The sequence below is a fragment of the Topomyia yanbarensis genome, chromosome 2, assembly GCF_030247195.1.
Source record: "Topomyia yanbarensis strain Yona2022 chromosome 2, ASM3024719v1, whole genome shotgun sequence".
NCBI classification, from domain to species: domain Eukaryota; kingdom Metazoa; phylum Arthropoda; class Insecta; order Diptera; family Culicidae; genus Topomyia; species Topomyia yanbarensis.
The window spans coordinates 8,872,930-8,897,545 of record NC_080671.1 but is presented as its reverse complement, the minus strand read 5'-3'; the positions used below and the strand labels follow the sequence as shown (position 1 = coordinate 8,897,545).

Genomic DNA, 24,616 nt, shown 5'->3' with positions numbered 1-24,616 from the left:
AACTAAATCGCACTTGAGTATTGTTTACATCATCTAAGACATTATTGAGAGGAATAAATAAGTAATGTGATTATGATCTTTGCTCCCCAAAAGAATCTGATTTTCATTGATACGAACTTCTTACATTTGTAATTAGTTGTGAATAAAGTTAATAAGTGGCTGTCGTGTGCTTTATTATAATCCAAATTACTTGAGATGTAACAATCATTATCATCCTGATATAAATTTCACTGTATAAACTCTTGGGGAACGACGAGGAACCGTTACTCACTAAGCAAAAATTTTAACCTAATAAGAGACAGTTTTCTTTTTAATCTTTTGATATGATCTATATTAAGCGATTAAAGGTTCACCCAACATTTCCTATTTAAATGTATTTTGGTTGATTTGCTGACTCTATTGAAATGTTAGCCATTTTCCAATCTTTATATGAATACACAATAATTTCCATAACTGGAAACCTATGGCATTTACTCGACCACTGCTATGAATTTCATAAGGTTGTTTTATGAAGATCCTTATTCTATATCCGTTTTCTAATAAATTCATAATACTACAAAATAATTACCTTAAATGACCATCTATGGCGTTCATTAGGACATTTTTATGATTTTCATAGGGCTGTCCTATGAAAATAATAAGTGTAGGTTTTGGTAAATTTCCCCTCCATATCATAAGACAAACTTATAAATTTCATTTAAAACCCTTATGTCTGAAAGTCATAACTCTTTTTTATGGAATTTCAAAGTAGATTTTGCTCGGTGATAGAAAATGTCCAAAACTTTTGTTTTTCAACTTCCAACAACATGTCCTTTAATAGTTATTTATTTCTAAACAATTGAAAGTTAACCGCATCAACTTCAACCCCAATAAACGGGAAAGTAACGCAAAATGTATCGCGATAACCGATGAACCGACGATGACGATGAAAACGACGATACAATTATCGACGATGACGATGAAGGCGACGATACATTATCGTTAACGGAGTTTCCGATGACGTTGACGGGTGGTTAACGTTATCGACGATGACGATTAATTATCGATTAACAACCCTGTTCGGTATATTAAGACAAATCTCGTTCAAAATATTTGAAAGTATTTCTAAAGCGATCTTAATGAAAAATCAAAACTGCAAAAGTTATACAAAGAAAACCATTTTTTAAGAAACACTAAAATTTTTCTTGGTAAATCTATCTATCTATACATATAAAAGTCAATGTTTGTATATATATATGACTCCAAAATGGCTGAACCGATTGCAGTAAAAATTTATAGGTATTAGGCATTTGTTATGGAGCGTGTTTGTATGCTGTAGTTTGGGGATTATCTGCCCGCCAGATGGCGTTTCGGAACAAACTGTGTTTTCCACCCATTTCGTTGAAAGCTGCAGCAACGCGCGTTGGGTATTAGCTAGATTCTTATAAAATGAAAAGTACACGACATAGAGTTTCTAGGTCTTCGAAAAAGTTTTTTAAAATTTTATTTTCTTCAATTTTCTGGAAGACAACGAAACTCTATCTCGAACCGTTATAAAGTTAATTTCCTGATTTTACTAAATTATTACCACCCTACCCAATATTTAAAATAATAATCTTACTTCAAATCCTTGCTCTCCCTTGAGTACTATGGCTCTTAATATTTGAAAAATACTTCACCTTCCAGTCCCTTCCTAATTATATGTCGTTACTAGAGATGGTCGGGTTCGGGTTTTTAGACCCGAAACCCGGACCCGGCCCGAACCCGACGGGTTTCGGGTCGGGTTCGGGTTCTATAAATTTAAGCTTCTCGGGTTCGGGTCGGGCTCCGGGTTTTCAAATTTGAAATTCTCGGGCTCGGGTCGGGTCCAGGTTTTTAAAATTTTGATCTTTCGGGCTCGGGTCGGGTTCGGGCTCTTCAAATTAGAAATTGTCGGGGTCGGGTCGGGTTCGGGTTTTGAACAAAACAACCCAACCATTTCTTGACACTGTCTATACACAAAACCCAGTCTCTTTTTATACATCGTGATACATATAACCGTACCAAATGGTAGGGTAGTCGTGCCCTTATTCATCTCATTAGTCACGATGTCACACTATTTCGCTGATAACTCAGCCCTCATTGGTTGGATTGCTCTTAAATAGGCATCAACATCTTTGCTTCGTTCTTAAGAAGCAGATCAGTAAAAAATCTGGCTTGGAAAATGTAAAATATTCGCGTTACAGCGAAGCGAAAAGTCGAGTACAACGCACCTTTATTCATCCTACCATTTGAGCTAATGCATTGAATAGAGATAGCAGACACTGCTCTAACTAATGTGTTCAAATGGGTGGGATGAATAGAGGTGCTAAGATGAATTAGGGCACAGTAATCCTAGCACCTTTAAATCGCTAGAATTCGTCGTATTTTCTGGTCCTCAAATAAAGTATTTTTTCATTCTTGTATAAAATGCTGTCTCTTCAGATTCGCAAACTGACTGAATTATTTTATATTTTAAAAGAATATTCATGAGAGAGCATTCAACAATACGTGTCTCACATCTAAAATCTCTGCGATTTATTTTTAATGATAATTAGTAATAAATCAAGTCAACAAGAATTTATCGGAAAATATTGGTTCAACTTTATGTTTTAAAATATCAATTTCGACAGGTACTTTAAATCCGATACGTAGGCCGCGGTCAGAGAAAATGCGTAAAACTCAGCTAACGCGTACAGCAAATCGTCGCTGTTGTGCTATCTTATGACAAGCGCCATTTAGTACATTTCGAGAAAAACGATTTTTAAAGTTTGAGATTGAATATCTTGAAACTTATAAATGGTATAAACAATCCAAAGAAGACAATTGATGCTTCTATCTGTTCTGCATTAATCTCTCAAATATTACGAAGATCGGTTGACTATGTTGCGAGTTTTTACTATGAATGTAAACAAAAGTTGCACTCACACGTGTCGTAGGCGTGTATTGATGACAAAATTTGTATGACGTGTCATAATCGTGCATGGAAAATTTTCCATAGAAAAAAATCATCACTTTTTACCTTTTATTCATATCTTTGGGTTCATATGGTCTATAAACATTCGGTGAAATGCATTTTAAAGGAAATGAGTCAGGGAATCTAGAAAATATGGTTATTTTTGATTACAGTGTTGCCAAATATATTTTATTTCCAGTTCAAAACTAAAACTGTGTTTTTCTCACAACTCGTATAATTTTCTTTCGAAAATGTTTATGCTATTGTGTTCCTCAGAAATTTTCACACATAAAACCGTCTAAAACTTCAATATAACTTGAGCCAATCCCTTAATATAGTGATTTGAAGCAAAAAACTCACAATTTCTTATCATGTTTCTAGCTATATCTAAGTAACCAAGTAGAATTTCAAAATTCTGAAAACGCCACTTTGTAGAGATTTTTCAAACAAGTAATGTGGCATATCTAACTCAGTTTACCCCAAAATGGCGTTTGTCATAAGATAGCACAACAGCGACGAAATAGTGTCTAAAGCAATGCGAGTAGAAATCTACGGGAAGTAGGAACAATAAAAACCAATCTATTGATCCGCTCCTGATTGGTCGATTTGACAGTCGCGAGAAATCGAACAGTGGGTGTTGCGAGTGCACTTAATGGTAGTTCTTTTTGCTACATATTGAATAATAATTGTCCATTAACCCTACAACGGTTTCGTGATTTTTTCTCTAAGTGAACGGTTTTGTGGGATACATTCGTACCCCAGAACTAAAATCCCTCTAATATTCCTAATTTTTATTAAATTTATAATTAAATTGGATAGTTTTATTCTAAAACATACAATTTTACAATAGTTTTTCGCTTACTATGTATCGATGTTTTGCTTTTAAAAAAGATATAATAGTATCTTCGGAATTATGTAAACGTGACAAAACATTAACGTAAACGGTTTTGTGGGGTACATTTGTACCTCAAACAAACTTTAAGCGGGCACTGTTAAGTTGGTCAAATGCAACAAATAGGTTGTACCTGCTTTAATGGAAGTTTAATAATAATCAAATTGATTTATGATAAAGATTGCTTTCAGTTAAAATAAACTGTAACCATTGACTAAAAAGGGCGTTGTAGCCCGGGGACGATTTCACAATTCCCATATATTGAAATCACAAATTTGGTGGTACTGCTGTGGCCTAATAGCTAATTTAATACATGTGATAAATCATACAAAACTACCTTGCAGGAATGGTTTTACATTTCTTAGAAAAGAAATGTATGGAATTAGCTTTTGATACAAAATTAGAAATTTTGGTTAAGTACGACAGGCAAGGTTGTTTGAAACTGTCACCATTAAGTTTTTTGTTTCCCCATGAGTTAGCGGCCGATTTATTCTACATTCCGTTTCTACAAGTTTCTCATAACATTACAAATTCGACGTTCAATAATATCAAATAAAAATGCGGATTCTACTCGCCAGTGATTCGTTTTGCCATAGGCAGATATAACTCAACGCGTATGGTGCTACTTCAGATTCGAATGATTCTACTATTCTAAGATGAGCCTAGGGTGCCTAAAATTAAAAATCTTCGAGATCTTTGGTGGATTCTCCATATTAACAAGTTGGGTTCGGATCGGGTTTATCAAATTAAAAATTTTCGGGTTCGGGTTTTCAAATTTTGAAATTCTCGGGGTCAGGTCGGGTTCGGGTTTTACATAATTTTCATTCTCGGGTACGGGTTGGGTCCGGGTTTTCTAATTTTAAAATTTTCGGGCTCGGGTCGGGTGCGGGTTTTTCAAATTTTATAATTTCGTGCTCGGGTCGAGTTCGGGGTTTTCAATTTTCAAGCTCTCGGGTTCGGGTTCGAAAAAATTGAAACCCGACCATCTCTAGTCGTTACAATATAAAAAAAATTAAAAAAAAATAATAAAAAGGTATATTTAAGTGCAATATTTTTACTTGAAAACGAAACTTTTTTTTTATTTTGTAATTTAAACATATTACAAAGGGACAATTCATGAAAAACTAATTTTTTAATTTTCTGCTGTTCCAAAAAACCCCATTTTTGGCGAAAAATTGGTCATAATTTTTCAACAAAAAGATAGATAAGTGGTGCCATGAAACAAATTATTCGTCTTAAAACAATCGTAAAGTTGTCTGAAGACTACTTCAGTTTTAAATCAATACCGCAAAAGTTATTTGAATATAACAGTTTTTTTATGAAACACCCTAAACTTCGATTTTAAATGTGTTGTGAAATGAAAAATATGACAGCTAGAGCTTTCATGTCTTCAGCAAACTTTTCCAAAATTTGTCATTCTAAAACTTCGCTGACGATCATTTGGCTCTAGCTGTTAAGTTAAATTTTTGATATTGGTAAAATTAGAACTACCCTGATTGTTGTTTTAGCGAAAAGGAGGGGCTCACAAACTACGAAAACTTCTTTAAACACTTAATGACGCTAAGTTAACTACTTTCAGTAAAACTTCAAAATTCCTGCTAAATTTGCATACTGGTCCAATGCAATGTGCAATGTCAATTAAACCTGAAATTACTATTATTATATTTTATAGCCTACTTTGTCCACCAAAATGCAAAATTACATACGTAATTTGCATTTCAACTTCATCTCATCCGAATCCGACACTAACTTAGTGACAGGACAAAGCTAGTGCATGATTGACGCTAGCTCCAGTAAACGAAAGCACGATTTGTGTTTCTGAGCAAATCGCTAGTCATGCATGATGTCCCGCTAGATCTCATCAGCTTAAACGAAATTCTTTTTCCTGCGGGACATTACGCAAGAGTAAGGGTTTGCTCATAATCACAAATAGTGTTTTCGTCTACTGGAGCTAGCGTCAATCTGGCGTTATAGTTATAGGTTTTGTGCTCTTCGCGCTCAAAGGTGGTTTTCAACAATTTTCTCCTTAATGGAGAAACACAGTTTTTTTTCTAAATTTTTCTACACTAAGGAGAAATATAGCATAGAAACAATGCTGTGTAGACCAAATCGTTCAATAGAAATTCTACAATTACAATACGTTATAGGCAACAGTACAAATGTTTATAACGTTTCAACGGAACGCAGGGATCGCCGACTGATTACTATAGTGCAACTCTCACACTGTGATCTGATAGATTCTTCGAATCCGTTGGGGGGCCAATCACTTCCTTCCTGCTCGCTCATCAGCCTCGATCGTCGTCATCACATCGCATCGCAACGGATCCCGGGCGCCCTCCATTTTACACGTCCATGATACAGGGCGGATAAGTGGCTTTATTAATCAAATTATTTTCTATTTTACTTCGATTTGTGTTACCTATAATTTTCAATTTTCCCACCCGGACCAGAGGAGCACCTTTCTTCTGCCGTGCTGATGGGTGTACTTTCCTATAAACAAAACAAATCCCGGCCGGTGAGGTGAGGAAGAAATGAGCATAAATTGTGAGATAAATTTGAATAAAAGAATGAATAATCGATGGGAGGAAGAAGCTATCAACGGGGCGAGATGATGCGCCACACGAGGCAGCCAGCGAGAAAGGTGCTGAAAGACGAGACGAAACACGAAACGAGAATGTATTTATGGTGCAATTACCAAATTGTTTACAGAATCTTAATAGATGAAAGTTGAACGGGAAGTACTTTACGGTATTTCGGGTTGATTGGCTGCAATGTTGGGCATTTGATGCACGGAGGGAATACTGTTTGATATTTGTGATTAGTTAATTTTAGCTCCAAAGCGTTTCAATTTTAGCATTCTAAAGTAATTAAAAACCTTACGAATTTACGTCAAAATCTGTCACGATTTCTTACCGTGTAAATTATTCAGCTACGATTTTCAATTACTGCCAGTGCTTTATTTGTTCATTTCTGTAATAAATTGATAGTTAAACGATTTTGGGAGAATTGCAGTGATTCGGGTTTATTGAAAAATTGCAAGTGGCGCCAACGTGACCATTGAAACCGTTTGAAAGATTCACGATGGGCTGATGGCTACTGGTTTAGTGCTAATAGTTCCCCTCAACAACATAATAGGTTGTTTGTTTCCTGAAAGTACAGACAACGATCAAAATCTGTGGCAATAATCAGTAGGTCTTTCACGATTCAAGTGTATTGCAAACAACCGACATCCATCGATCTCTCTATTGTACTACCTGAAATCGATCTCGCTGTGCGGTAGTTGCCTTGCGTAATACGCCGACTTACGCGTGCTCCAATTTCAGCTTAAACCGCAACTGTATGGTAAAGGTATCTTCATAAATTGTATTCAGTCAATGCGCAGCCAGGCAGCAGTTGCCAACTCCGGCGTTGGCATAATATCCAGCTGATTGAACTGATTGAAAGTAAAAGTTTCTATTTCTACAGTTAAACCGATCAATCATGGAGGCAAATGAAGTAAGACCACGATTTTTCCACTCGCTCCTCTCTCGGTTCCACATTAGTCACACTTTACTTTCGACCGTCTCATTTCAGCAGCGGCCGCCGCGGCTTCGGCGGTGACTTTTGCTAGGCCAATCTTCAAGTTCACTTTCAATTGAATATCGACATCGGTTGAGCAAATGATACCACCGCCCGCAGCTGGTTATTGCAGGGATTTCTACGCCTCACTTATTTGTACCAGGCGATTACGCAAATCATCCTATTCCAGCGCGGTGAAGTAAATTAACGAATCTTCATTTGAGAAGGTGTTAATGATTTCCGTAGATGTACTTTTGACAAATGTACGTCACTATATTCTGCGAAAAAAATAGTCAACAAACCGCCTGGGATTTTTTGTTCGAAGCAAACGTACAACACGAAACCCGTACCTGGAAAGTCGTCAATGTGTGCCGCGTGATTAGGGGTCAACCCTGGCGATTTTGGAACATACCCACCTCACCAATGAATAAGAAATAATTGCAGAACAACAAGTGACGCGAATGCCCCGTGCGGTCACGAGGAACGCGATTGTACGCAGCATCTAAGCCATAAATAGTGAGAAGTATTTGACTCGAGTTGCAAATATTTTGCGGGGAACTGTTCGGTCTCGTCGCTGCCCCCGAGAGTTCAAATTACTCATCAGTCATGAAGTGGGCATATTTTCGCGGTACTTTGACTACCTCCCCCCCTCCCCTCCGCGCGGGTCTGCCAATGCGCGATCGAGTCAAAAGGTTAGCAAAAAATACAAAGTACCTAGAAGGTATAGCAGACACGTACCTACTTTTTCGGCTAATCATCGTCACAATTGTGGAAAGGTGTTTCGGGACGGTCTCATTTTGGATGGAACGCTGTTTGCGTAATGGTTGAAAAATTTCTCTTGTCACAGGAAAGTTGAAAATACATTTCGCTGATTGAGTCTATTGATGATTACATGGGCTTTGACATGGAATGTTTTTTTTTCGCACACTTTTGTCGTTGTTTCGATACCGAGTTGGCTCAAGGCAACATTTAAGTATTCGTTTCATTGTACCTACGATCGTAAGTTTACATTGCTGGTAGAGAAACAGCCTCACGAAGAGGATTCATTAGTTACCCTTTTGGTGTGAAAATTACCTTCGTCAACACGAAAATAGTAATCAATCATTTTCTGGAGCCTAGCTGCGGTAATAGCACAACCCGCTTGGCAAATTAATGCGAGTCACTTGTGGATACTTGGTTGTATAGTTACAATTAAAGTGTGACCTAGTTAGAGAGAAGGCGACTTTTCTGTGATATTACTACCAACACTACAGGGAGTACAGCAACTTGTTTTGGGATACGTTGAAAGTGAAACTGCGAGTCATTTATTGTAAGCATACCGCCAGTAAATCAGTTGACTTCTGCTGCCGTCTTTATTTGTGTCATTTGGAGTTCACTGTCAATTGAATAACAGCTTCTGGTTATTTGACTTTTTTACCTGTTTATATAGCATCAATTGAAAACCAACCACATATCAACTCTATCTCAGGTTATGAAAGTGAACCATTGCAATGAGCCACATTCAAATAAAAACAATATTAAATACATACAGGGTAGGGGTAGGTAATTTTTAATGCTGTTTATCATGTGGTTTAATTTTTCTTGAATCTGTAGATGATTAATACCATTTTGAAAACCAAGATGGCGTTTCCGGTTACCACTCGCTTTGGATCAATGCGAGTGTCATATGAAAGATGGTAGTTAGTAGATGATGAAAATTGATGATTGACGCTATTTTCAAAACCAAGATACGGTCTTTCGGTTACCACAAAACATTTTATAATCACAAAACACTTGACACATGAATTGGCGTTCTTACAGTAGCGCAGGCAGGAGGGGATTTTGGGGGTATAACCCCCCTCAAACCTAAATTAATCGTATTGAAAAAAAATATTTATGCTGACTAATTTCATTAAATAATGTGCAAAATATTTTAGGAAGAATATTGTCTGATCACTAGATTAAAAACCTATTGTTTTAAGCATCATGACTACTAATTCTTTTTACTTATCTCTTACCCGAGATCCCATAATTGTCAAATTATATGAATATAGAATAAAATAATTTCCTGAATTACTATGAGCTTTGGGAGAGATGTTTTAAAATTCATATTTTAAAACATCTCTAATTAGGGACAATTTTTCGAATGAGAAGCTAAGTTTGAATTGGTTGATTGTCTATAAAACATAAATTTGCTCACCAAAAACGTGCATACATTACAACATTTGCAGAAAATGAATTCTCTTGAGACAAAAATTCAATCTGATTAAGAGCAAGAATAACATTTCAAAAAGAATTGTAAAATAGGGGAACATTGATCACTTTATCAAAAGTTTTTCGAATACCTATTTTTAATTCAAGTAGATGTATCTGTTTGCATTTTTAAAACAAGTACTGGTATCCATAGATTGAATTTCTTTTTAATACAAAAATAAACTTACTTTGTTGTAAATTTTCATTCGTTGTTTTCGGGGTAACTTTGATCAGCAAAATATGTGTATCGAAATGAGAGATAACGCTCGAAATGTTATGTACATTGCATACACGTAGGCAATTTCATGTTTCGATATTGTGTCGTCTCGTAAGAAAACTAAATTGCCTGGAAGAATGCGACCAACTTTTATCAAACTTTTTTCGGGAAAATAGTCGAAATTAAATAGTAAACAACAAAAAACTCGGATTTTTAAAATGAATTATTGGACAAAAATATTTACGGTTTCTAAACAAGTAATCAGTTTAGATAAAGCTGATTGATTTCATTAACCCATTCATGCCCATGTTGTTTGTGGACAACAACGTTTGTAAACAGCTATAACTTTTGATTGAGGCAAGATTTGCTCGCAAAAACAAGTAAGGCTAATAAATGTGACTATTGCCTTTCATTTGAGCATTAACAGTTGCAAGGATCAGCTCTATAACTGAAGTTATTGCAATTAGTCTGATTGGATTCCGCTGGACCAGTGCTGCCAGCGACAGTTTACGTTGACGACGGAAAATTAATTTTTCATACATCTTCGTAATGGTGCAATATTTTTGAAAACTGATAAAACATATCAATTTAGTCTGTCTTTGGCTACGTTTTCCATGCAATTGGACTATTGTAAATATTGTAGGAGAATTGTATTGAGCATTGGGAGGTAAAAATTGAGCAGCTTCTAGCACTGCAAGGGAAGCACCTATCTTTATGGAAAAAGATTTTTCGTGTTTCTTGATCTCACCGTTTACAAGGAAAATAGTTTTAAAACTCTACATCCACTACAAAAAAGTTGGGCATGAAAGGGTTAATATACAAGGAATAGCTTGAACAGATTGTAACGATGCATTAGAGTTGTATCATTTTTAATTTGGATTTGTGTTCATAAAAGCTACAATTAATGACGAAATAATCGTTGCCGATAAATGCTGAACATGTTTGGAATATGGTTTGTATTTTGTTTCGATGAGCTTATCGTACGTTACTGAAAAAGTTTCATGTGCTCAAACTTACCCCGGTGATCAAAGATACCCGTTTTACGGTAACATCTTCGTATTTTGTACTATTGCTGGATTAAGTTAATTTTATCAATATGCCTACCTATGTTCTGATTCGAAAATAATCAGAGTGGCTACATACAATTAGGACCATTCATAAATTGCTTAACATTTTTTTCAACATTATATGGGGAGGAGGAATAAGTCAGAGCGGTACATAACTTGTTTTACTGAGAAAAACCTGTTTTAATCCACCTAGTGGTGCATTGTGCCTTTCTCATTTGTCCAAACTACGATTCCATGATTCAATACAACGGTGGAAATGAATATTACATATTCAGTACCGTAAACCGGGGTGACTTTGATCATCGGGGTGACTTTGATCACTCGAAACTTTTTTCGTAGATCGCTTATTAAACCAGAATAGTCTACCGAATCATTTTAGTTTGAATTGATTTTTACTCTAAACTTATAAAATACTGATTTGTTATACTTTTTGAGTATATTGTTCGGTTTTTGATTACAAAAACTACAAAAAACCGAAATTTGACTTTACCTGATTTCTACGAAGCTTTGTAAAGTGTCTATTTTTTATCAAAACAAATAAATCTCAGATTTGAGCAAGAGTAATAAATTATTTTTCTTTAGATTGGGAAATGCTAAATTTAGTTTTAGGAGTTTGTTTATTTTTAATACATTTTTTGTGAAACTAGTTGGCAATAATTTCAAATTATTTTAAGCTAAAATTCGCAACATTTTTTTATTGTTCAATATTCCAACGTGTTAAAATGGATGAAACTTTTTGTCCATTGATAAAGCACTAAAACAAAAACAATTTTAGCAGTTTTAAAGGTTTTCAGAATTTTTTATTCTAGTTGGACACAAATTATACGAGTTTTGGTTACTCGAATTGTACAGTACATTAAAATACTTTGTATAATACTAATTAACATCTATTTAACAATGAGTATCTTTCCAGAATTAGTTTAAACAAAGATTTGAATGGAAAGCATTGACATCAATATCATAATGTGGGTGAACAATGTTCACTGAACATGCAGGTTATCAAAGTCACCCCGGAACACGAAAACGGACTTCAACTTGAAATCATTTTTGAAAAAGTAGCTGTAAATGGACTTTTTTAGGTAAAACCATCCAATCTTGTTTTCCATACATCAGTACATGGTTTAAAAATATTAAACTCGAAGAAAATGTGTTGCGTCTAAAAATATGTAATGATTACTTCGAAAAGTGATCAATGTCACCCCGGTTTACGGTACGATTTGCACATACATACAATGGATCGACAGCCACGATCTTGAGATGCTATGTGTCGACACTGAAACATCGCTTGAAACCAGCGGCGGATCAAGGAAGAGGATCCGGGGGGTCTGGACCCTGCCGAAAATTTTCAACTTGTTAAGAAATTTTAAACTAATTTCATTTTTAAAGTAGCAACCCCTCATTGCATACTCCTACCTACGCCTAAATAAGTAAAAAAAATCGCGGCCGGGATTAGGTTGACGATTTTTAGAGTGATTGCATGACCTTTCTATATGAGAAAGGCAAAAATGTGCCAAAGTCCAAAAAAGTCAATTTCAGTCAAAAAAAATTTTTTTCGAGATTTCATCAAATCTCAACGTTTCATGCATTTTAAAGTCATTTGGCATCAAAAATGCAAAATCGATTTTGAAATTTTCCCTTTGAGAATTTTTCATTTTAGTTTATATGGGGATTTGCTGTGTGGACGCACTCTTCAACCCGTTAGTTTGGAACCGGATGTCCAATCAATGAATAATTCAACGGCAGCCGATGGAAAGGTTGTACCTTTCATTTGAGACTAAGTTTGTGCAAATCGGTCCAGCCATCTCTGAGAAACAGAGGTGACATATTTTTTCCACATACACACATACGCACACACAGACATTTTCTGATCTCGACGAACTGAGTCGAATGGCATATGACATTTGGCCCTCCGGGCCGGGATTAGGTCGAATATATAATAAGATAAATATTTTAACAGAATTTGTTTCATAGTAGGGGTAGGCGGAGAGAAAGAAATTTGCGATAATTTGTCGCTTTAAACATCGTTTTTCGTCCTCTTCTTTCTTTCCCCTTCAAAAGTACCCCATTGTTTCATAAAGCTTTCGAAAGTAGTTATATGCAGAAGTCGTCATTTTAGATTTCACAACAGCTTCGATTATCAATTTCCGTCATCTCCTGACTATTACCATTCAAACCATACACATCCCAAGTAGCAATTAAAACATGTGTAGAAATTAAAATTAGCGAAAAATGTTTTGTAGAAGGCTTATATGCGGTTTTTATGTTTAACAAGTTCGAATTGTTTCAGACAAATAAGATACAACATGTATTTGTCCTACTGCGGTATTTGTCAAGGAATCTGAAACAAATCAATGTTATGTTCCACAGTGATACCACAATAATCTCCAAAAAACAAGTTACGCTGGTACCATTTTTTTCATTTGATTCATAAGTTTTTTAATGAGTTTATTTTACTGCTTGTAGAACGTACGGATCAAGGGATTTCGTCCAATGATACTACATAAGAACATATTGAACACATATTACAACCAAGTAATCTGTAACTTGTGATTGAAAACTGTTGCGCTTGATTCGAGATTTAGTTTTATATGCGAATATTTAACATTTCTCAGTTCAATTTTATTTATTATGTTTGCCATTTATTGCGCTGGTAATTGACTGGAGGCTAGGGATGCCAGGTGTACAGATGCTGCACATATTTCTAAAACTGCAGAGGCTTCTACAGTTTTCTGTTTAATGCACAAATTTTCAGTTTTCTGTTATAATACATAGGCATTTCTCAACTTTTATCTCTCGCAAAAACTAAAACAAGTCATCACTTCTTATTTTAAAACTAGCTAGTACGCTTTTCTTAATACAGATTTGCACAGAATTTTACATAGGCGGTGCCAGATTTCACAAAATATTAACTGGCATCCCTGCTGAAGGCCTACCCAGCCAACATTTTGATTCACTTTAATAAGTTGCAATTTGATTAACTGTACTCTTCAACGATGTGAATTGATTGTATAAAATGCACAGATCTCTTCTATGTAAACAAAAGTGGAGGCCATATACGTACATCAAATCGGTATAGTAGAACTATGTGATTTACGACGAATTTTGATCTCATCAGAAGCATTACGCAATTATCTAGCTTATCATTTATATATGATAAACTTTACAATCACACATGAAGGTTTATGCAGCTTAAGGTCCCCAATGTGGCAACAAGAAGTATTTTTTAAAAACTATTATGAAAATAAAAAATCAGGATGAAATTTCCATAATTCTGTTATAGGACACAGTTACGCCCACACTGGTAGATATGTTTTTCATGGGTGAGGTTGGAGTTAGAGATGGTCGGGTTTCAATTTTTTTGAACCCGAACCCGACCCGACCCCGAGAATTTTAAAATTTGAAAATCCGAACCCGACCCGAAAATTTTTAATTTGAGAAACCCGATCCGAACCTAACTTGATAATATGGAGAATCCACCAAAGATCTCGAAGATTTTTAATTTTAGGCACCCTAGGGTCATCTTAGAATAGTAGAATCACTCGAATCTGAAGTAGCACCATTCGTGTTGAGTTAAATCTGCATATGGCAAAACGAATCACTGGCCAATAGAATCCCCATTTTTATTTGCTATTATTTTAATAAGAAAAACCTATTTTAATCCACCTAGAGGTGCAATTGTGCCTTTCTCATTTTTACAAACTATGATTTAATAGCTGGTTCGTACAATATAACATTATGGAAATGTCTTTCATTCATATTACACTTGGTAAGTATATCTAAGAGCACCTCTTTGCATTCATCGCGGTATCGGTTTGAATCGGAGTTTTCTATGTGATCGTACTCCACAACCCGTAACTCCGGAGTCGGTAGTCGGATGGAGATGGAATTTAATATCAGTTTCCGCCTTTTTACATTCATCGCAGAATTCGTTAGAATCGGGATTTGCTGCGTGATCGTACGTATCACCCCGTAATTCAGGAACCAGAGCTCGGATCCACACAAAATTCAACAGCAGCTGATGGAACTTTCATTTAAAATCAAGTTTGTCAAAATCGGTTCAGAAAATTCCGAGAAACTGATTTGGAAAAATCAACAAATTTTGTTTTGTAACCATACTCTTCAACACGTAATCCGGAACAAGATGTCGGCTGAAAATGAAATTCAATAGCAATCTATGGGAATATTATACCTTTCATTTGAATCTTAGTTTGTAAAAATCGGTTCAGCCATCTCCGAGAAACCGATGTGGACATTTTGTTAACAAATCCGCACATACACATACATACATACATACATACATACATACATACATACATACATACATACATACATACATACATGCATGCATACATACATACATACATACATACATACATACATACATACATACATACATACATACATACATACATACATACATACATACATACATACATACATACATACATACATACACACATACACACAGATATTTTGCGATCTCGGCGAACTGAGTCGAAGTTATATGAGACTCGGCCCTCCGGGCCTCGGTTAGAAAGTCGGTTTTTGGAACAATTGCATAACCTTTCTATATGAGAAAGGCAAAAGAATAAAGAATGAGTTCAATGTTATCTTCATGTGATTATATTTTGAAATGTTGGTGGAATGGGTTTGAAAGTGGAGGGAATGGTGGGTTAGTAGAGTGGGAGTGGAGGATGAGTCATAAATCCTTCATCTTATTTCGGTATACGGGGTGGATGATAGAAATGCGGGCGTGAGGGTGGTCCAAGGGGAGGAGAGTGATAAAGGAGGGAGGTGTAAGGGTATGGAGGGGAGGAGGGGCGGCGACGCAATACTCAACTGCATATTTTGCCTTCCATTTGAGATTTGGTTTGAGAAAATCGGTTCAGTCATCACCGAATAACGATGTGACTTTAATTGCGGAATATGTCCGGAATTCCGGACTTCCGGAATCGTCGATAGTGGACAATATATTCAAAGAATGTTTGATTGGCTATCAGTGATCTAGATCTGCGATTAGAAGTAATTTGGTGACCATTTCAATAGTTTTTAGCCTCTGAGGTTTTACGATTGTACCGATTTATATGGGAAATTCCAGTGTATCCTTACTAACACCCCTGTAACTCCGGAAGCAAGAGTCAGAATCGAATGAAATTCAGCAGCAGTCAATGGTATTACTGTATCTTTCATTTGAAATCAAGTTTGTCAAAATCGGTAGAGAATTCGTTGGGGAGTGGGTGTGATATTAGCTTAGGAACTTGGCGGGTTCCCCGGGGGCGTCATGAACTGTCATAGATGGCCAATGTGGTCAAAGCTGCTTTGATTGATCATTAGTGATCCAGACCCGCAAACTAGAGTAATGTTACATAAATTTTAATATGTTTTACATCATTTGAACATCATGGTGCTACCAGTTTATATGGGAATTTGCTGTGTGACCGCACTCTTCAACCCGTAATTCCGGAACCGGAAGTCGGATCAACTAAAAATTCAATAGCAGCTTATGGGAGCGTTATACCTTTCATATGAAACTAAGTTTGCGAAAATCGGTTCAGCCATCTCTGAGAAAATTGTGTGAGTTTAAATGACACACACACATACATACATACACACACAGACATTTGCCGATCTCGACGAACTGAATCGAGTGGTGTATGTCACTCGGCCCTCCGGGCCTCGATTAAAAAGTCGATTTTTACAGTGATTGCATAGCCTTTCTTTATATAAGAAAGGCAAAAAGTTGCTATTATTGAACGTCGAATTTGTAATGTTTTGAGAATCTTACAAATCGTCGATATCTTAACCGGAAAGTAGAATAAATCGTTCGCTAACTCATGGGGAAACAAACAACTTAATGGTAACAGTTTCAAACAACCTTGCCCGTCGTACTTAACCAAAAGTTCTAAGTTTGTATCAAAAACCATTCCTGCAAGGCAGTTTTGTATGATTTATCACATGTATTAAATTAGCTATGGTAATTGGCCACAGCAGTACCACCAAATTTGTGATTTCAATATATGGGAATTGCGAAATCGTCCCCGGGCTACAACGCCCTTTTTAGTCAATGGTTACAGTTTATTTTAACTGCAAGCAATCTTTATCATAAATCAATTTGATTGTTACTAAACTTCCACTAAAGCAGGTACAAGTTATTTGTTGCATTTGATCAACTTAACAGTACCCGCTTAAAGTTTCTTTGGGGTACAAATGTACCCCACAAAACCGTTTACGTTAATGTTTTATCATGTTTACATAATTCCGAAAACATTATTATATCTTGTTTTAAAAGCAGAACATCGATACATAGTAAGCGAAAAACTTGTGTAAAATTGTATGTTTTAGAATAAAACTATCCAATTTAATTATAAAATTTAATAAAAATTAGGCATATTAGAGCGATTTTAGTTCTGGGGTACGAATGTATCCCACAAAACCGTTTACTTAGAGAAAAAGTCACGAAACCGTTGTAGGGTTAATGGCCAATTATTATTCAATATGTAGCAAAAAAGTACTAGCATTAAGTGCACTCGCCACACCCACTGTTCGATTTCTCGCTACTGTCGAAACGAGCAATCAGGAGCCGATCAATAGATTGGTTTTTATTGTTTCTACTTCCCGTAGATTTATACTCGCTTTGCTTTAGATACTATTTGCTATACGCTTTTGCTGAGTTTTACGCGTTTACTCTGACCGCGGCCTACGTATCGGGTTTAAAGTAGCTGTCGAAATTAATATTTTAAAACAGAAAGTTGAACCAATATTTTCCGATAAATTCCTGTTGACTTGATTTATTACTAATTATCATGAAAAATAAATCGCAAAGAAATTTTAGATGTGATTGTATTGTATTGTATTGTTGAATGCTCTCTCATGAATGTTCTTTTAAAACATAAAATAATTCAGTCAGTTTGCGAATCTGAGGAGACAGAATTTTATACAAGAATGAAAAAATAATACATTTGGGCACCAGAAAATACGACGAAATCTAGCGATTTAAAGGTGCTACCATTTGATACGGTTATATGTGTCTTCCATTCGTATCACGAAGTATAAAAAGAGACTGGGTTTTGTGTATAGACAGCGTCAAGAAATGGTTGGGTTGTTTTGTTCAAAACCCGAACCCGACCCGACCCCGACAATTTCTAATTTGAAAAACCCGAACCCGACCCGAGCCCGAAAGTTCAAAATTTTAAAAACCCGGACCCGACCCGAGCCCGAGAATTTCAAATTCGAAAACCCGGAACCCGACCCGAACCCGAAAAGCTTCAATTTATAGAACCCGAACCTGACCCGAAACCCGTCGGGTTCGGGTCGGGTCCGGGTTTCGGGTCTAAAAACCCGAACCCGACCATCTCTAGTTGGAGTTACTGGAACATCAATTATTAAAATTACCTACTACGATATGCTTCCAGTTTCGAACCTGAGATCTTCGTATTCCCAGCATAGCCGCTATGTACTCATCTATTTATACACTGTCAAACAACGATTATATTTGATCTTTTTTATCGCTTTGTGATTACGATCTAATAATACCATAATCCAACCTAAATACGGCACTCCAATGATACCTTCTATACCTGTCAAATCACAACTTACATTCTGTACTCAAACCTTTTTTTTATTGCTCAAATATTGAACTAGTCCGGCAGAGAATTTGCGAAGTGCTATAAGGAGGTGACTATTTTTTAACGATTTTGCAGTTTAATCCAATTGCAAATTAATTTCTATACCATGTTTCAAAATTGTCTTTATTATTCCGCATGTACAATTTTGTTTTAAGTTGTAGTGGACTAATGAATAATTTCAAGTCAACATTGTATTTCGATCACAGATTTGCATTTTATGTGAACTTTTTACAACAAAACATAATTTTTGCTTGCACTATTTGTAATTTTGATTTAGTCTGTCATTATTTGTAATTTATTGTAAACTTTTATATACGATTGCTGGTTTGCTGGGAGACATCACTAACATAACCTCAGCCATTTGTGCTCGCATACATTAATGGAAACCAAGATACAAGGAAAAATGTGTCAACGCCTATTATGATGGTTGGAGTGAAAAAGAAAACTGGCGACACGAATAGGTGCATGTGAATGCTTTCTGGCGAACATGCCTATGTGTTTTTATTAGTGTGTGTGTGTAAAAGCTAAGAACTTATGCCCTTCTCGACGGCCGTATCGTGATAGTTTTATACGCTACTGTTCGAATGTGAAAATTCAGTGTAGGGAACCACCCCGGTGCACATCAATAAAAAACTACGTCAGAGCCTACCATGCTCGGCTTCCAGCTGGAGAAGCTACGCACATTCTGAAAATTGCTTGCAAAACTTATTTAAAAAATAATAAACGAACACTGCACCAAACGCTCTTGACATGCTACCCTGCTCCTTTATACACACATATAGTATTCACCTCAGAAGCACGACTCACAGTCAGTACCAAATTATTATTTCTGCGGATGTGTGGGTTCGTGGCAAATTAAATCCTACAGAAAAATGAAATATAATGAAAAATACTCCCTTTGTTTCTGGTACTCTCCACTATTAATGAGGTCGATTCCACCATCTCATCTCAACCAACTTATCTTTTCAAGTTCGTCTATTCAATTTTCATTTGTCACTTTCTACGATATGCGGCGTTCACATACACACACTTTGTTCGATTTTTTTATGATTACCGGCAACAAACACCAAACCTATGCCATCGAACTTTCCATAATTTTGCCACTCAATTATGTTTGAATTGAAGCAAACATTTATAGGTGCCTACCATTGAAGAGCTTTGTACACCTCACAACACTTAAACATTTAAAAAACGGAAAAGAATTCATAAAACAACGCGGAGCAAAGACAAGCAGGATTAGCACTCACGGCACTTACAAATGCACTGATTTTGATAACACATTATTTTTGTTTACAAAAGGTATTGCATATAGTAAAGCGAAAAAAAAATCCTAAAGTGCATTACTATACAAATAACACACATAATGACCCGCCCCCCTAATCTTACGAATATTATATTATCCTCTCTTGTATATGTAGAAGTTAGCTGTATTTTTTTAGTTTCATTATATATAAACAAAATAATGTTTAAATGTGTAGTTTTAAGAAATTCAAAATGTAAAACAAAGAAAAAATAGCCCCTTTAAACTAACGCAAACGTGCCTTATCAAATAAACGAATTGAATAAAAAACCAGGTTTCTACGCAATAACCCTGCAATTGTCACGTATGATAATAATCATCAACCAATGCAGTACATACTAGGACATTAGTTTTAACGGGTCATTTCACTTGTTGAGCAGTGAAATTCGCAATCAAAATAAGTAAAATAAAAGTCCCGTTATGCACATGTTATACAATTAACCTGGCTCTAGGGATTGTTATAAAACTGTGTTTATAGCAGCATATACGATCATATGTGAAACGTTTACCCAGTTTGCCCGAGTATCAAACCATCAGCTTAAACTTCAATAAACCAACCTAATCTCCTTCACACAACGCTACAACCAGTACTAATCAAATCGTCAATCGCACCCGCACTACCGCTTGCCAGAAGAAAACTAACCAAGGAGCACACTCCAATGTACACTCCAGTTACTGGTCTTTCAATTATGTGTGGCGTTCTCAAACAAATTCAACAAGGCGCGCTCCAGAGTGCACTGCGGTGGGTGTATTGTATATAGAGTACTTGACAATCTGTAACTGTATTAGTGCTTTTTGGTCGGATTATTTTCATGATGGAACCTGACCAACTGGTATTGTACGTCTCCGGTATAAGTTTTACAGAGACATAGAGCATTTCAACAGCATTATAAATAGTTTAGGAGAGCTATTTTGAAAGTTTAAATTGGCTGACAGTTCCATATATGACAGCTGGAGGAAAAAAAACCCCAACTAGTGTGTGTGAAATGATTTGCATAGCACTCTATACTGGAATCCAGTATGTTTAGCTACGATAGAAAGAGCGTTCTGTTTTTTTCTGTGGTCTGTGATCATTGTATGTATGTATGCAACTGGCGCGCCTGTACATCATTGAAATGATGCCCGGCGGCAGTCGTGGAATATATAGCTTCGAGCTGACGAAACGTAGCAACTACTACGAGGTCAGAAAGCTGACTGACGATTTTTTTTTCTTATGAGCTGCTTTTATAGTGCGTCTCGGTTCGTTGGATGGTAAAGGGGCAGTGCTAGCAACGCTCTCTGCTTGGTTGAATTGTACGGACCAATCAGCGCTGATAATTACCACTTTCAAAAAATATATTCTTCTATAGTTATTTATAGTAATATTACATTTTGAAGAATCAAATACTATATACGTACACATATTTCCGATATAGCGATTTCGATCAGTACAATGGAAGTTATTCGCATTTGAAAACTGGGAAAATATCTCAGCAGAAACTTTGAAACGGGACCCCTATATAGAAACGATAGAAGTATTCTACTTTCAAAAATCTTAACTTGGCAGACGATTAAGCATTGTCCAATGCGCATCTAAGGGATTCACAATAGTTCTATGTGGGACGGGCTGATCGATTCTTTCCGCCCCGTGTGCTCAGTAACTGTAACAGAGGTGAAAATGTGAACTAATTTCAGCCAAAGTAAAGGCTAACATTGGAAAGGTGATAATAGAAGCAAAACTAAAATAATTAAAAAATTAATCACAATAGTATTCAGAAGAAGATAACACACACTTGCTTTGATTCGCTCTTGCATACATGCGTGTCGCGATTGTCCAAGAAGAAATATTTACGTTATAGAACAGCTCATGAAATAAAGAATGGACAATTTTATCATTTTGATTTTAATGAGTTCAATAACTCTCTATTGGTTGAGACTGATACATGGATTGTTTTTTACCAAATATTATGTAGACCGTCGAGAGATTTCTAATTATGAACCAAAAATTCTGTAGAGGTTGATGGAAAATTACAGGCATATTTAAAACGCAAAAATTGAAAGAAATGTTTTTTTAATATTGACAACCGAAATCCAGCACAAACTAAGCAATATCCAATAAATTTCCCATGACTTCTGCAAAACGAAACGAATATACCTACACGTTTCTAAATTAATAATGAACAACAAACTCACCGGCTCCAACTTTGCTCTCGCCTAAGCAGTCCTTCCCAATAACAAACGAAACCCAGGATTCGATTGAAAATAATAAAGCCCAAAATGAGCGAAGAAAAGTACCAGCAACCGACAGACGTGAAATTGAAAAGGCACGGTTAAAAATTGAAATTGAATTTAGATTGCTTCATATATATAGCCACCAATGTACTAACCAATCCAATATAGCGAGCAAACCAGGCCGGTACGATTTGCCATCCTGCAAGGCCGAGATGCCGCCCCCGATAAACATTTTTCCCCGTATCCCGTGTCCCGGACTCGGTCAAAAATATTGACGAGAAAATCGAAAGTTGAACTGAAGGTGGAAATGAAAAATAATAAAGCGAGCGAAAAAAAACGAAAACAACCACCAGAAACATATCTTGGCATCGGCAATCAGACCGAGTGGTGAGTGGATTAAATCTTCCGTATCCTTTTGGATGGTGATTGAATGGAGAGGTGTTGGATGTGGAAACAAAAAAAAACAGCAAAAAAAAGTATGTGTGTAAATATTTCAGTGCAGATAAGTCGAAATTCTTGGCACGGCGAGAGTCAACAGCAGGGAATCAACAATCGGCGATGGCCTTTTTTTTTTGGAAATTTCAACACGAAATGCAATTCTGTATACGCACAAAGGATCAATTTTGTTGTTTTCCCTTTCAAGGGAAAGTTTATTGAGTTCTTTCGCCGGATCAAGGTTTAGATAAGGTTGATACGCTTGACGAAGGATTAGAACTCGTGTCGAAAATGTTGAAAGAAGCAATCTTCGGCGGTCCTAAACAAAGAAACATTTTCTATAAGCTTTCAATTTCATCATCACTGAATATAATGGAACTAGTCAGAATGGTTTCTTCTTCTTCTGATGCTAACCAATAGAACCCTAAGATTTGAAATATGACAAATCTTTAGGTAGCTAACAATAAATATTTTAAAACCAATTACCTACGAAGCACTTTGATCTACATAGACATAATTACAGAGCGCAAGCAATTCCAAAGTTGCGCCACAATCAAACTAAAAGGCATTTTTTATTCCATAAAAAACCGTTTAAAAGTAATTGAAGTTCCCCTCGCCAGGCTTCTCACGGCCTCCGTCTAACTTTGCAAAGCTCCTTCCACACAACAACAGTCGATTCTAGTCTAGTCATTATATGAACCGCGCAGCTTCTCAATATAACATTTCGACTATGACTCTCACATTTATATCAATTACCCTATGCTACCGATACCGTTTTTAAGTTCCAGTCGGGTCCCTCTCACTGAAAACCGTGGATCATGTTTTTTTCCGTCGATGTTATTTATTCCCCGTTCAACTGTTCATCATCATCCTCATCACAATGTGGCCGACTGAAAAATAGCCTTTTCTACTGTTCGAACTTCTTGTTTTGGTCGTAATAAAAAAAATATAAACCGGCGGCCACGGGTGCAAAGACGCGGAACGAGAAAAATGGCTGTCAATTTGTCAGAAGTCTTTACCCTTTCACTGGATCGGCCGCGTAGACGCGTCCGCGTCGGTTGCAAATTGAGCCTATCATAAGGCTGAAATGTTTGCTGACCAAGTGCCTTTTAACTAGCCTTCATTGATGTCGACGACGACGACGGCCGGGCAAAGCCGGTGGCCACCGAACGCCGCCGCATCCGAAAACCGTACGTCAACGTCAACGACGTGTACCGTGGCGGTAGGTAGAAGATGACGGAGAAGCGTTTCTAATCGACCACGACCGACCGTCCGACCGACGGACCGACAGAGCGGGAAGCTTGGTGTGAGAGTGTGTAGATAACCGACGTTTGATTTATGATTTGTGGAGGTGCGAGCGATCAGATTCGCTGACCGTTGCGTCGGGTCAGGACAATACAGGTGATGCGATGCCCGGCAGCTGAGACTCGGTGAAAGGGTACGGAATGTCATTGGGAAGTATTGTGTTTTCGGATGAGCTTTGCCGCTTATTTGCACTTTTTCTTGATATATGTAACACACGGTAGAAGACAGTTGTCAACATTGTTCATTATTTATTTAATTACGCGACTGAATAAAAAAGATACTATGTTGACGTATACCTTGCAACAACTATTTGGTGCTAAGTCATTGCCAGATACTGACGAAGTTGAATGCAAATTTCTTCACTTACTAAGGTGTTGTTGTACTGTGCATAACCAAGTTCATTTAACTGAATATACAAAAAAAATGATTTCTGATTCTTCTCACGTGCAAGTTTTTTTTGTTACGTCATCATTTCATGTCTTACTCTGATTCTTCGAGAAAAAAGCCAACGTGCTAGAATTAATCCATTAAACCTACCTGAAACTTCTTTTTGATCGGTACCCAACTTTTAGATTTGACTTTTCTTCCTTTGGTTTGGACGATTCAATACGTGTATCGTAGAAAAGGCAACTCGGTAACAATCCCGCATTCTCGGTGCAGTTTGGAGATTTGACCGGTCATATGCGGCTTTGTTTTGCTTGCTTGAGTTAATCCGTCACGGGAAGAGGGTGTAAATGTGAAACAGGGAGTTGAAAAAAGGTCTGAAAATGTTGATTACCAAAAAACTCTAGGGCGTTTTCAGTTATTTATTGAAGATTCTT

General features: G+C 36.5%; 1 protein-coding gene across 9 annotated transcripts in view; it reads left to right on the top strand.

Annotated features, from left to right (window-relative positions):
• Positions 1-24,616, top strand: part of LOC131682893 (voltage-dependent L-type calcium channel subunit beta-1) — a 492,666-nt gene that overhangs the window by 175,054 nt on the left and 292,996 nt on the right. The gene's annotated exons all lie outside the window — the stretch shown is intronic.